Below are 12,949 nucleotides of genomic sequence, written 5' to 3'. Positions count from 1 at the left end.
TGCCCACACTGGGGATGTGGAGCCTGGCCCGAGGTCTCAGGGCTACAGTACAGGCTTTGGCTTTTCCCATCTGCCCTGCAAGCCAGGCTACACTGGGACCCAGCAGGCCAGGCCACAGCTCTGCTACGCTCACTCGCCTGATCCCCTCTCACTTCCAAGCCTGAGTGCTGCAGGCTGACTCTGAAATGACTCCTCTCCCCACAGTGGATCCATGAGAGTTATTACCTACCATGTCCTTGAAGGCCAGAATCAACTTTGCTCCAGTTTTGCTTATACGAAACAATAGTGTATCAAGGATAAGTTTTCCAGTTTATCCTATACAGATAATAAAACAATAACAGTGAGAGGCTGACTAGATTCCAAGCACTATATTAAATACTATACAACTGTCTTGTGCTTTAAATAATTCCTGGGTCCATCACCAACGGGTACATGGTCTGCCTTGCTCTTCAAAGTGTGGGCCACAAACTAACAGCATCTGATTATCTAGAAGCTTCTTAGAAAAGTAGACACTTGGGTCCCTTCCCAATTCTACCAAATTTAAATCTGCATTCCAACAAGATGCTCAGATGATTCCTATGTACCTTAGAGTTTGAGAAGCACTGGTAAAGAATTCTTTTTAAGACCATGATAAAGGAAAGAGTATGACTTTTTTTTCCTCAGAGTTTATAATTCATATGAAACTGTACTCAATTTTTTGGTATCAAAATAAGTAACCACTTAAAAGGAATGTACTGTCATCAGATAAGGACCCCCATAAAAGATACTTTCCTTTAGGGAACTGGCAAGATAGCATAGATATTTTGTGCAGACCCTGCTAAAATTCTACCAAACAATTAAGAAATATAATATTTTCAAGCTAACTTATTAAAATATAATTTGATGGGGAGATAAGAAAAGGCTGCTTCCTGACATTTGCCAGGCAATGGACATTGTATCCAAGTGGATGAAAATCAGGGACTTAAAAACCCTGATTTCACTATTTGGCTTAAATTCCAGGTTAGAAAATTTCTCCATCTCTCTCTATGTTCCCTTCTCCCTATGCCCTACTATTCACCCCATACCAACCTCCCCTCCAGGGTCTCAATAACACCTGGTGCTTCCTGGTCACTGGAAGATTCCCCAACCCAGATAACCTCCTGTCCTCCTTCCACTAAGTGCCGCAGGGCACAAAATATATTCTCCCTCTTTCTCCTCCTCCCATCCAAACTCCTATTTGGCAGCAATTCAAATCTCAGTTAAGTATTGAGGAAAAATCAGGCCCACTAAACTAATTCACTCTAAGGTGTGAATGATTGATAATCCCATAAACATCCCATAGCTATCTGCATTTTGAAAGATCTTCTTTGCCCTATTGAATTTCTATTTGCATGCATTTCAAGCTAGGAAAACAGAGGGGTTCTTTTAGTTTGTTTTTTTTTAACCACATAAGCAACTAGGAACCCGTCATATAAAAGGTCAGGTCATCTCATTTGTAATCACTTCATTGGCTTAGTTAAAACCACTGGGCCTGCATTGTTCTCACTGTCTCATGCCTAATACTCTGCTGAGTCCTGCCTTGGCCAAAGGAACCTGATAAGATCAGCAAGCTCTCTGCACTTGATCCCTGAAAATCTAGAACTAGGCTAACACGGTTCTGTGTCCATCTTGCCTCTATCCTTGCCTGAACGAGACAAAAAGCTCCCCAATAACCAGTTGGTCTGCATGTAGGCCACTTCTTTATTGGCATTTAGCAAGATGAGAAATGAGACGATCTATGACTTTTATAAGTCTTCCTGCTGCCTGCCCTCTACTTCCCCATAGATTCTGCCAAAGTCCCTTAACCCTCTGAACTGAGGATTGAGTTCCACCTCCAGAAGTCTGGGCCCTGGGTTAGGGAATGAAAGAACATCAGCTGAGTTACACTTGGAAGAACAGCATTCAATGGAGTGTTTTATCGTTGCTATCATTCCATTTACTGACTGTTTTCTGATTGACAAGCCTTATGTTAAGGATTTAATCTTCCCATCAAACCTACTGAGGAACCATTTCCCCCATTTTACAGGTGAAAAAAGTGAGATTCAGAGAAGTTAAGCAACCCACCCAAGGTACCACAGCTAGTAAGTATGGAGCCACAAATCAAATCTAGATCTAACTCCCAAATCCCAACTCTCAACTGTAACATACATTACAGTATTTGTAGTATAAGGAATGTCATAATCTTGAGTCACTTAGTAATCAGGGCCAACTTCTCCATCAGGCACAGCAAGCGCAGCATCGGGGCCTGCGGTACTTTTAGAGGTCCACAAAATGTTTCAGTTACTTTTAAAATCAAAAGAAAAAATTAACTTTTAGGTTGAAAAAGGTTTTAATATACAGGGTGGGGCAAACATAGGTTTACAGTTGTAAGTATGCAAAACAGCTTATTCTTGTATTACTATTTATTAATTATTGTATCACTTTTCTTTTTTAAGTATATTTTATTGATAATGTTGTTACAGTAGTTCCAATTTTTTTCGCCTTTACTCCCCTCTGCTCAGTACCCCTCTTCCCTCCAGCAATGCCACCTCCCTTAGTTCACGTCCATGGGTCGTGCATATAAGTTCTTTGGCTTCACCCTTTCCTATCTTTTTCTTAACTTCCCCTGTCTGTTTTGTACCAAACAATTATGCTTCTTAATCCCTGCACCACTTCCCCATTTCTCTCCCTCCCTGTTTCCAGCTGATAACCCTCCAAATGATCCCCATACCTATGATTCTGTTCCTATTCTGGTCTGCTTAGTTGGATTTTGTTTGAATTTTTAGATTCAGTTGTTGATAGTTGTGAGTTTGTTGTCATTTTGGTGTTCATAGTTTTGATCTTCTTTTTTCTTAAGTAAGTCCCTTTGACATTTCATATAATAATGGCTTGGTGATGGTGAACTCTTTTAGGCTTACCTTGTCTGGGAAGCACTTCATCTGCCCTTCCATTCTAAATGATAGCTTTGCTGGATAGAGTAATCTTGGTTGTAGGTCCTTACTTTTCATCACATTGAATACTGCTTGCCAGTCCCTTCTTGCCTGCAAAATGCCTTTTGAGAAATCAGTTAATAGTCCTATAGGCACCGCCCTGTAGGCAACACTCCACTTCTCTCTTGCTGCTTTTAGGATTCTCTCTTTATCATTCACCTTTGGCATTTTAACCATGATGTGTCTTGGTGTGATCTCCTCTGGGTCCAGCTTGCCTGGGACCCTCTGTGCTTCCTGGACTTGTATGTCTATTTCCTTCACAAAATTTGGGAAGTTTTCCTCCATTATTTTTTCACATAAGTTTTCAATTACTTTCTCTTCTCCTTCTCCTTCTGGCACCCCCATGATTTGAATTTTGGCACATTTAAAGTTGTCCCAGATGTTCCCAGGCCTCTCCTCATTTTTTTCAATTCTTGTTCCCTCATTCTGTATTGGTTGACTGTTTATTTCTTCCTTATGTTCCAAATCATTGATTTGAACCCTGGTTTTCTTTCCTTCACCATTGGTTTTGTGTGGATTTTCCTTCCATTCACTTAGCATAGCCTTCACTTCTTCTCTTATGCGTTTACTGTACTCAAGCATATCTGTCAAGCCTATGAGCATCTTTAACACCAGTGTTTTGAATTCTGTGTCTGTTAGGTTGTCTATCTCCTCATCTGTTAGGTTGGCTATCTCCCCTTCGCTTAGTTCTCCCACTGGAACCTTGATCCATTCCCTCTTTTGGGCCATACTTCTGCCTCCTCATCTTGACAGGCTTCTGTGTTTGTTTACCTCTGTGTCTTAGGTAGAGCTGTTCCTCCTGTTACGTTGTAAGGGGTGGAGCCTTAGGGATTCGTCAGTATAGGACGACCTGTTTCACCACATTGTGGCACTGTATGTGGGGGTAGGGTCTGAGAGGGAACAATGCTGCCTGCTCAGCACTCATCCCTTTTCCAGGCACTTCTCCCACTTCCATATGGGACTGGCACCCCTCTAGCTGTTGCCCTGGCTGTAGTTCCCAGAGTGGATGGGTCTGCAAATGTTCTAGGACCATGGGGACTCTTTAAACAAGCAGACTCTGCTGAGAGACTGGCATTTTCTGCCTCAGCCCCAACCCCCACTGGTTTGCACAGTCAGAAGCAATAAGGTTTGATTTTCCCCAGTGCTGGGACTGTGAGCTGCGAGGTCCGGTCAGGAACTGGGAACACTCCCCAGGTTCCCTCCTGACTTTTTACAACGTGTGACTGTGCTTTCTGCTGGCCTGCCACTGCTGCCGCTGCTGCCACCACCACACCGTGTCCTCTCCACCCCGGCTCCACCCCTCCTATCTGTCTGGATGAGTATTTCTTCTTTATATCTTTGTTTGCTGGACTTCCCTGTAGTTTGATTTTCTGGAACTTCTGGTTGTTTCTGGTTTTGTGGTAGCTGTATACCTTCTTAGTTGTGGAGGGAGATGCAATGTGTCTGTCTATGCCTCTATCTTGGCCAGAAGTTCGTATTACTTTTCATATCAACACTGTAAACCTACATTTGCCCCACCCTGTATATTAATATATTTACCTTTTTACTGACACAGTCATAAAATAGAATTTTAAAAGTTTTTATGGAGGAAGAAGCCCATGAAGGCAAAATTGTCTTACAGCCCATAAAAGTCCTAACGCTGCTCTGAGGTGACTTCCTCCAGAAATTTCTGCTGCTCTGCCACCAGCTTCAATGTCAACTTTAGGAGCAACCTCAGAAGAGGGATGGTATTATTTTCTCTAGTGCCAGAGAAGAACAGAAGAACACAAAAGTCCTGAAGTCAGAGGAGGCTGCCTGACTGTGACCTGACCATGACCTGGCAGCCTGCTGGAGTGGCCAAGGGCTATGGCACAGTCTGCACATTATACCTCTGGGGTGGATCTGAAGAAGATGAATGGTTTGCACCCCTTCCTCCTACTGCCCATAAGTTTTGCCCTGTGCTGGGATCCACAGGCTAGGAGTCTCACAGCCAGGTGCCATCAAATTACAGATGGGATGAGGTAAATGGCTCTTTGCCAACAGAGTTGACCCAGTAACAGATCAGAAATGTTTTCTGCCCTTTCAAGATGCTGGCATAGGTGAGGATTGACCAGGTGTAGTCCAAACAGAGGGGCCCCATAGAATTCCCTGTGCTTTGGCTTTCTTTGGGGATAATTCCTTTGATGGCACCACAGCCTGGCAGTTGCCTTTGAGAACTCTTGGCCAACATGAAGGGATTTTCATGGAAACAATAAACTCTGGCCTGGAGAGAGCCAACTTGAGCCCAAACCATTCATCTTGTTTTCTTTTCTCTCTCCTTTTCTTTAACTTAAAGGATACTGCTGAAAGTTAAAAATGGCAATTTCAGTGTTGTATAATAAGAGATGCTGAAATAAGGTAATGTGGCCACTCTGGCTCACTAACACAAACCTTCATATAAAATATGCACGGAGTACATCCCACTTTACATGCCCTCAGGTGATTGTAAGTCAAGATTTTGCAAAAAGAATAATATGTTAAGTATACCAGTGGGTTGGCTTTTTACCAGAATTCAGAGATGATTCCTTTTGCAAGTTAAAGATGTTTTGTAGTATTTATAACCTTGCCTATATTTATATATTTTATGAATCTGGATTTTAGTATATTCAGTTTTCTTTAAGTAGAGCACAAGCTATTTGTTAGTTTCTGGAGTTCAACTCTGGACTCTAGTCATAACAGCAGTATAAACTATTAGAATGGAGTTCATGGAAATTTTTTAAAACCCAAAAAACAGCCCTGGCTGGTGTGACTCAACTGGTTGGAGCAGGGTACATGCCTAGATTGTGGGTGTGGGTTTGGTCTCTGGTTAGAGCTTGTGTGAGAGGCAACCAATCAATGTTTCTTTCTCATCTCTCTTTTCTCTCTCTCTCTCTCTCTCTCTCTCTCTCTCTCTCTCTCTCTCTCTCTCTCTCTTCTCTCTCTTTCTCTCTCTCTCTCTCTCTCTCTCTCTCTCTCTCTCTCTCTCTCTCTTTCTCTCTCTCTCTCTCCCCCTCCCTATCTATCTCTGTCTCTATCTCCATATATCTCTCCTCTCCTCTCCTCTCCTCTCCTCTCCTCTCCTCTCCTTTCCCCTCTCTCTCAAATCAAAAAGCATGTCCTGGGGATGAGGATTTTAAAAAAAACCCACAAAACTGTCTTAGTGATAAAAACTAAAAGCTTCAAGGAAGTTAACCCTAACCCTAACTCATCCTCTCCATTTTCAAAACAACATCACTTTTCTTCAGGAGTTGAGAGCAGTCTGTGCTACAGTGATAAAGACACTGTTTCTTAAAGAATATAATCTCTTGTCAGATTACCTGGGTTTATTGATTCATCTGGCAAATTTCACTGGTCACCTACAAATTATCAAGTACTCTGAAAGTGGACTAGTCCCTGCCCTTCTGTTGATTACATTCTAGAGGGGGACTGGGTAGATGTAACCAGGCCAGCCATTAAGACAGTGTTTCATACACTTGGGATTCATTGACCATTGCTAGAGAGTGACATAAAAAGCCATTCTCAAGAGTTTGGGGCTGGTGAGAAAGGTGATAGACTCTTCTGGAGACAGGCAAAGAGAATTTGTTTTCAAGTTGGTAATTCTTGCTTCCTGATACATACTATGTGCTGTTATTATTAATTCTCTGAAGCAGCCATCCTCTGCATTTTGTAGAAGACTAAACTGAAACTTGATATTAAGTTTTGTCACAGAAGTCACACAGCTAGTAAGTTGTGGAGCCAAGATTCAAACTCAAGTCTGACTGACCTTAGAGACTTAATTGCCTTTAAATTGTTTTCCCTACTAGTTTTTATTTTTTTTATTTTTATCATAGTTATATACAGATATAGCTTAATGAATAAACATATTTCTACAAGGCTAAAGACATATCCTGTACCCTACCTTCCCATTTCCCCTTCCTTGAATATAACCATTTTAATTCTTTTTAAAAAAGATTTTGTTTATTTATTTTTAGAGAGAATGGGAGGAAAGGAGAAAGAGAGGGTGGGAAACATCGATCTGAGGGAGAAACATCAATTGGTTGCCTCTTGCATGCTCCCAACTGGGGACCTGGCCCTACAACCCAGGCAGGTGCTCTGACCAGAAATCAAACCAGTGACCTTTCGTTCTATGGAACAATGCCCAACCACTGAGCTACACCAGTCAGGACCCATTTTAGTCCTTTTAGGTGATTTATTTTATATGGATATTCCTATCATTAAATATTATGATAATATTGCTACTTGATTTTTTATTTTTAGGCATTATCTGACTTTCCACTTGGAAATATAAAGATTTAGCTCTCTTTCTTTCTATCCACCCATTACAGTGCTTTTAAACACTTCAGCTACAAAATTTTTTTCACTTGTTATGATGATGCAGAAGGGCAGAGTGAGGAGTATGGCAAATCCTCTTCTCAAACACAATGATGTAATTGGAAAAATGGTCAAAAAGAACGATCTCAGGATATCAGAAATCAATCCAAGGCATGCAAAACTTGAGAAATAGTTATTACTTGAGAAAGAAAATCAATCCAAGGCATGTAAAACTTGAGAAGTAGTTATTATTTAAGAAAAAAACTTGAATAAAAACAATGAGACTCTGGTGGTTTAAGGTGGAGTTGATCCTATCTACCACCTTCTCCTCTTTCCTTCTACCCCAGTTTCCATTTGATAGTTCTGTTAGGACAGGGCAGGCCATAAAAACCAGCATCTTCACCAGCATTGAGAGCTTAAACCCCCATGCCCTGGGCATTGTCAGAAATACTAGTGATGGGAAAAGGCAATAACAGCTAGCATGAGGTTGGGGTGGGGGCAGACTATTAGACTAGCCAGACCCATGGAAGCTACAGTGGCCTCAATAATCTCTCACATATTTGGCAGTCTGGAAAAGCAGCTGCACATATTCACAAGGGGAGACCAGAGTGCACCCTAGCTAGGCATACATCCTGGCTGGACACCAGGCCTTGCACACTCACAGAGGAGACACACAGGGAGATGGCGAAAACAAAATTCAGAGAAGACTCAGAAATGACCTGAATTCTGAGGGTGTTACCCAACCTCTCTACAGATCTACCAGCAAAAGATGGAACTCTTGCTGTTTTAATGTGTTTGAATGCAATCTCTGATTAATCATTGGTGGACTACTAAGTAACACTGACACAGTAATGACTCCTAGGAAGCCAGGGTTAAAAATGAAAACAAGAATGTAGTAAGACTAACAAGAGACATCCGCAGCCGCACACTACAAGGGAAAAAGACTCCTTGAAATTAGCCTAAGTGAGTCACTAAACCAACAAATAAAACACAGTGATAAAGGCTAACTGGAACTTTAAGAAAACATAATCAGTCAGGAGGATCTATGGAAACAGCTAGAGGTTATGGAAGTCCTCATACACTATGTAATTGCAAGAACCCTACACACAAGAACCCTTACAGGAAGAACTCTGTTTACGGTGAAGCAATAAGGTTCTAACTTCCCATCCCCTTAATTTCCTTTTCCCTTATATAAATACTCCTCCATCATGACACGCAAGTCAGAGTATGCATGTAACTTTCCATGTCTGCATGTACTGGGTTGCAACACTTTTTTTCCCAAATAAACCTTTTTGGTAACAAAACACTTGGTGGATATTCTTTTTCAGTTGACAACAGTAATGGCAACAACTTCTGAAGGAGGCTTGGGATGAAATCTGAATTTAGAATTGCTATAATATATAATCTGAAATATCTAGTTTTCAACAAAATATTAAGACTTTTTCGGACAGTAAGAGATCAGTCAATAGAAACTGTCTCTGAGGAGTTTCAGCATTAAATTCACAAAGACTTCAAAGCAATTATTATAAATATGGTCAAATAACTAAAGTAAGTCATGTTCAAAAAGTTAAAGGAAAGTATGATGGCAAAGACTCATCAAAAAGAGAATACCACCTTAGAGCCAGACCTTATAGAAAAATAAACAAGTGGAAAATCTAGAGTTGAAAAGTGAAATAACTGTAACTAGAAAATGAAAGCTTCAACAGAAAATCTGAGATGACTGAAGAGTCAGTGAACTTAACAATAAATAAATAGAAATTATCCAATCTGAAAAACAAGAAAAAAAAAAGAAAACTGAAAAGAACCTCAAAGACCTGTGGGACACCAATAAACATAACAATGTTTGCATAGAGCTACAGGAAGAGAGAAAAGAGAGAAAGGGGCAAAAAAGTTTTTGAAAAAATAATGGCTAAAAAAAATTCTAAATTTGATGAAAAACATTAATTTATCCATTCAAGAAGCTTAATGAACATTACTATCTCATGGAAGTTCCACTTAGAGCTAAGCCATGTAGTAAATTATAATTCTCTTTTACTTCTGTACAACTTTTAGTTTTCCTGGTGTTAGAAATTTTCTTTTTTCATTTGCCTAGGATATTTTTTGTTCTTATTATTAATTCAACCCCAAACTCTCCATCTCTTGTTAAATCTCTTCTCAAGATGTTCAGTTGCCTAAATGGTTTACAAATTTCATCTTCCTGAGAAATGCTCTTCTAGAGCTTCTGCCCTGCTCCAATAAGGAGTGGCTATTCTCCAGGACTTGTGTATAGCTGTCTTCCTTGGGTCTCTCTCTTTTTGTCACTTCCCTGAGGAGTCTCTTCCCTTTTTTCTTATGTTAGATCTCCTGTTCCTGTATCTCCTTAGGTTCCTCTTACTTGATTTACTCTTTTGTTTTGGTGGAACACTTTCTCCTATAGTTGTCAAAAAAAGGCTGCATAAGAAGTAAAATTATTGCAATTTGGGATATCTGAAAATGTGTTTATTCTGCCCTCACAGTTGACTGAGAACTTGGTTGGGTATCAAATTGTGGACTGGAAATATTTTCCTTCAGAATTTAAAGACTCATTGATCTTTTAGCTTCCAGTGTTGCTATGAAAAGTTCAAAGCCATTTTGATTCTTGATCCTTTTATGAGACTTGTGTGACTTTGCCTTTGCCTCCAGTGTTCTAAAATTTCTTATTGATGTTCTCTGTTATCGGTCAATTTTTTTCTTTTGCATTAACACTTAGTATGCCCTTTCATTTTATGATCTCATCTTTCAGTTCATGAGTTCACTTCATCCCTTTTCTCTGTTCTCTCTTTGTGTAATATCTGTTGCTTGGATATGGGGTCTCCTGGACTGGGCCTCTAATTTCCCAATATCTTATCTTCTATTTTTATGTACTTGGCTTTTTGCTATATTTTCTTAGAGGTTTTCTCAAATTTATCTCCCAGTTCTTTTATATAGTTTTCCCTTATACTACCTTATCTTTTATTTTGAAGAACTTTGTTGTTGTTCTCTAATTTGCTTTTTAAAACAATCTGGTCTTTTTTTTTAAAGATTTTATTTATTTACTTTTAGAAAGAGGGGAAGGGAGTGAGAAAGAGAGGGAGAAACATGTGAGAGATACATTGATTGGTTACTTTTCACATGCCCCCAACTGGGGACCTGGCCCACAACCCAGGCGTGTGCACTGACTGGGAATTGAACCAGCGACCTTTTGATTTGCAGGTCAGTGCTCAATCCACTGAGCCACACCAGTCATGGGGCAGTTTGGTCTTATTTCATGCTTACAGTTTTTCCAATGTCTTTATGAAGATATTAATTACATTTTGGAAGTTTTTAACTCTTACATAGTTCCTATATATTTAAGATTTGTTGGTATTCCTTTTTTCTATTTTTCTATTTTGGCCTCTATCTTTCATGTTAGAGACCTTTTCTCAGCATTCTGGTTGTTTCTTGTTTATTTTTAAGAGTAAAAGCTGAAAAGCTGATCAGAACCTCTCTGTATAAGGTTGAAGTGTATCAAATCTCAGTCTCCTATGTTGGACTGTTTTGTTTGTGGGACCACTAATGGCAATATCTTTGTGTTTTAGTGCTGGTCAGAGTACCTAGAAAACGTTCTTCAAATATCCCACTGTAGGGTCAAATTTGGCCACAAGTATTTTGGCATTTCATCTTTTTATTTACAGTACAGTACTCTTCACTTTGGGTGGACCTGCTGCTTCCACTCTGGACATGCTCCAAATAACCAGCTTTCAGCTACTTTTTTTCTGATATTTTTCATTGATTTAGGTAAACTCATATTAATTGGGTACAATTTTCCTTCTGTTTACAGGACTTCTTTTAATATTTTTGTAATATAGCCTACTGGTGATGAATTCTGTCAGCTTTTGTATCTCTGAAAAAAAGTCTTTATTTCACCTTTGTTTTTGAAAGATATTTTTTCTGTATATAGATATACAGACTAAAAGATTTTTTCTTTCAATATTTGAATATGTTGCTCTGCCATCTTCTCACTTGCATTATTTTCTGTGAGAAAAATCTCTATCATCCTTATTTTATTTATATGTAATATGACTTCTTTCTCTGGTTTCTTTTAATATTTTCTCTTTATCATGGGTTTTGAGCAATTTGATTATGAAGTGCTCTGGTGTCATTTGTTTCATGTTTATTTTTTAACATTAAAATTTTAAAACATTTAATTTGATAAAACCTATGACCAAAATTATTTGACATGATTAAACTTATGCTAACTCTTCAACAGGAGAGATAGATCCATCATCATCCAAGTATTTGTGTCTATGACTATCAAGGTCTTCTTTTTCTAAATCTTCACCAACATTCATCTGTTTAAAGGGTTCCTTGAGGTGGTAGTCATATGTCAATTTTACAGAGTAGGTGCAAAATCCTCTTGCCACTGCTTGCTCAAAGGTTAAAATTTTTCTCCAAGATGATGGATTTCTTACATTCTCTGATTTTAAAAATGGGAACCAAGATCTTTTATCTTTAAATTGTCTATTTATTTGTGGCTTAGTGTTTTTCCTTCCTTTTGATTTCCCCCTTGGTCTTCCTGTTGGCTTATATTTCTTCTTTTTACATTTCTTTCTATCTTTTTTAATCTTTCAAAAATAGCTTTGAAAGTCAATGATCTTGGTTCTAAAAATGAATCACTGGATGAATCTCTTGCTGAACACTTTCAGGTGAAAAAACAAGTTTTCTAACAGGATTTCTTGGCCTCCATTTATGCAAGTAAGGAACACACTGAGTTTTAAATAAACTGTTTCAGGAGGAAGAGTTCTCACTTTGAGTTTCAATTTTCATAGTTGAATCAGTTACTACTATGTAGTCCATAGAATGCATTCCTGATATGTATTTCCCAAATTTATCTCAAAATTGTTATTTGTCACTTGTTCTTTGCCTTCACCAAATTTCCATCCAGGTTAGCAGACGGCCTGCAACAAGTTCTAGCTCAGTATGGGCTTCAGCTGCATATTTGCTGCCCACAAACCAGAAGTCTGCATCTAGCAACCTCCCAATGTTAGGTCTCCAACAGACAACAACTGCCTTTCTCTGCAACTGCACAGAAGAAAAGATCGGCCCAGTTAACAGTGCTCAAATCTCATGGTAACAATTTAGCACTGGAAATAAAGTTAGAGGCAGGAGGATGGGGTGCCAAGAGTGGGGGAATGTAGTAGGTGGGGAATGCCATTTTCATCTCCATGCAGGGAAGAACCTATTACATTTTTTTGTACCCAAGTTTTCTTAGACTCTACGAATGTATGCATTAGTTGTATTGAACAAATTTGGTGGATTTTTAGCATTGTTTTTTCAAGTATTTCTTCAGAAACTACAATTACCAGTACACATATATCAGGCTACTTAAATTTGTCCTTCAACTCATTGATGCTCTGTTCAGTTTCTCAACTTTTAAAAAAATTTGTTTCCAACTTCTGGCCAAGATAAAGGCATAGACAGACACACTGCATCTCCATCCACTCTGGAAATGATAGTCAGGGCAACAGCTGGAGAGGCATCTGTCCCAAATGGAAGTGGGAGAAGTGCCTGGAAAGGGGCAAGTGCTAGGCAAACAGCATGGTTCCCTCTAAGACCCCACCCCCACATACAGTGCCACAATGTGGTGAAAAGTTTGTCCTGTATGTACGAGTCCATAA

At 39.3% G+C, this 12,949-nt stretch overlaps 1 pseudogene; it reads right to left on the bottom strand.

Moving 5' to 3' along the window:
* Positions 1–11,521: 11,521 nt before the first annotated feature.
* On the bottom strand, positions 11,522–12,137 carry LOC150012419 (TATA box-binding protein-associated factor RNA polymerase I subunit D pseudogene; annotated as a pseudogene).
* Positions 12,138–12,949: the final 812 nt, after the last annotated feature.

Source organism: Furipterus horrens, unplaced genomic scaffold (genome assembly GCF_987537825.1).
Source record: "Furipterus horrens unplaced genomic scaffold, mFurHor1.1.pri manual_scaffold_4, whole genome shotgun sequence".
In the NCBI taxonomy this organism is placed as follows: Eukaryota; Metazoa; Chordata; class Mammalia; order Chiroptera; family Furipteridae; genus Furipterus; species Furipterus horrens.
Note: the sequence above shows the minus strand (reverse complement) of the source record. Positions and strands in the feature narration are given on the sequence as shown.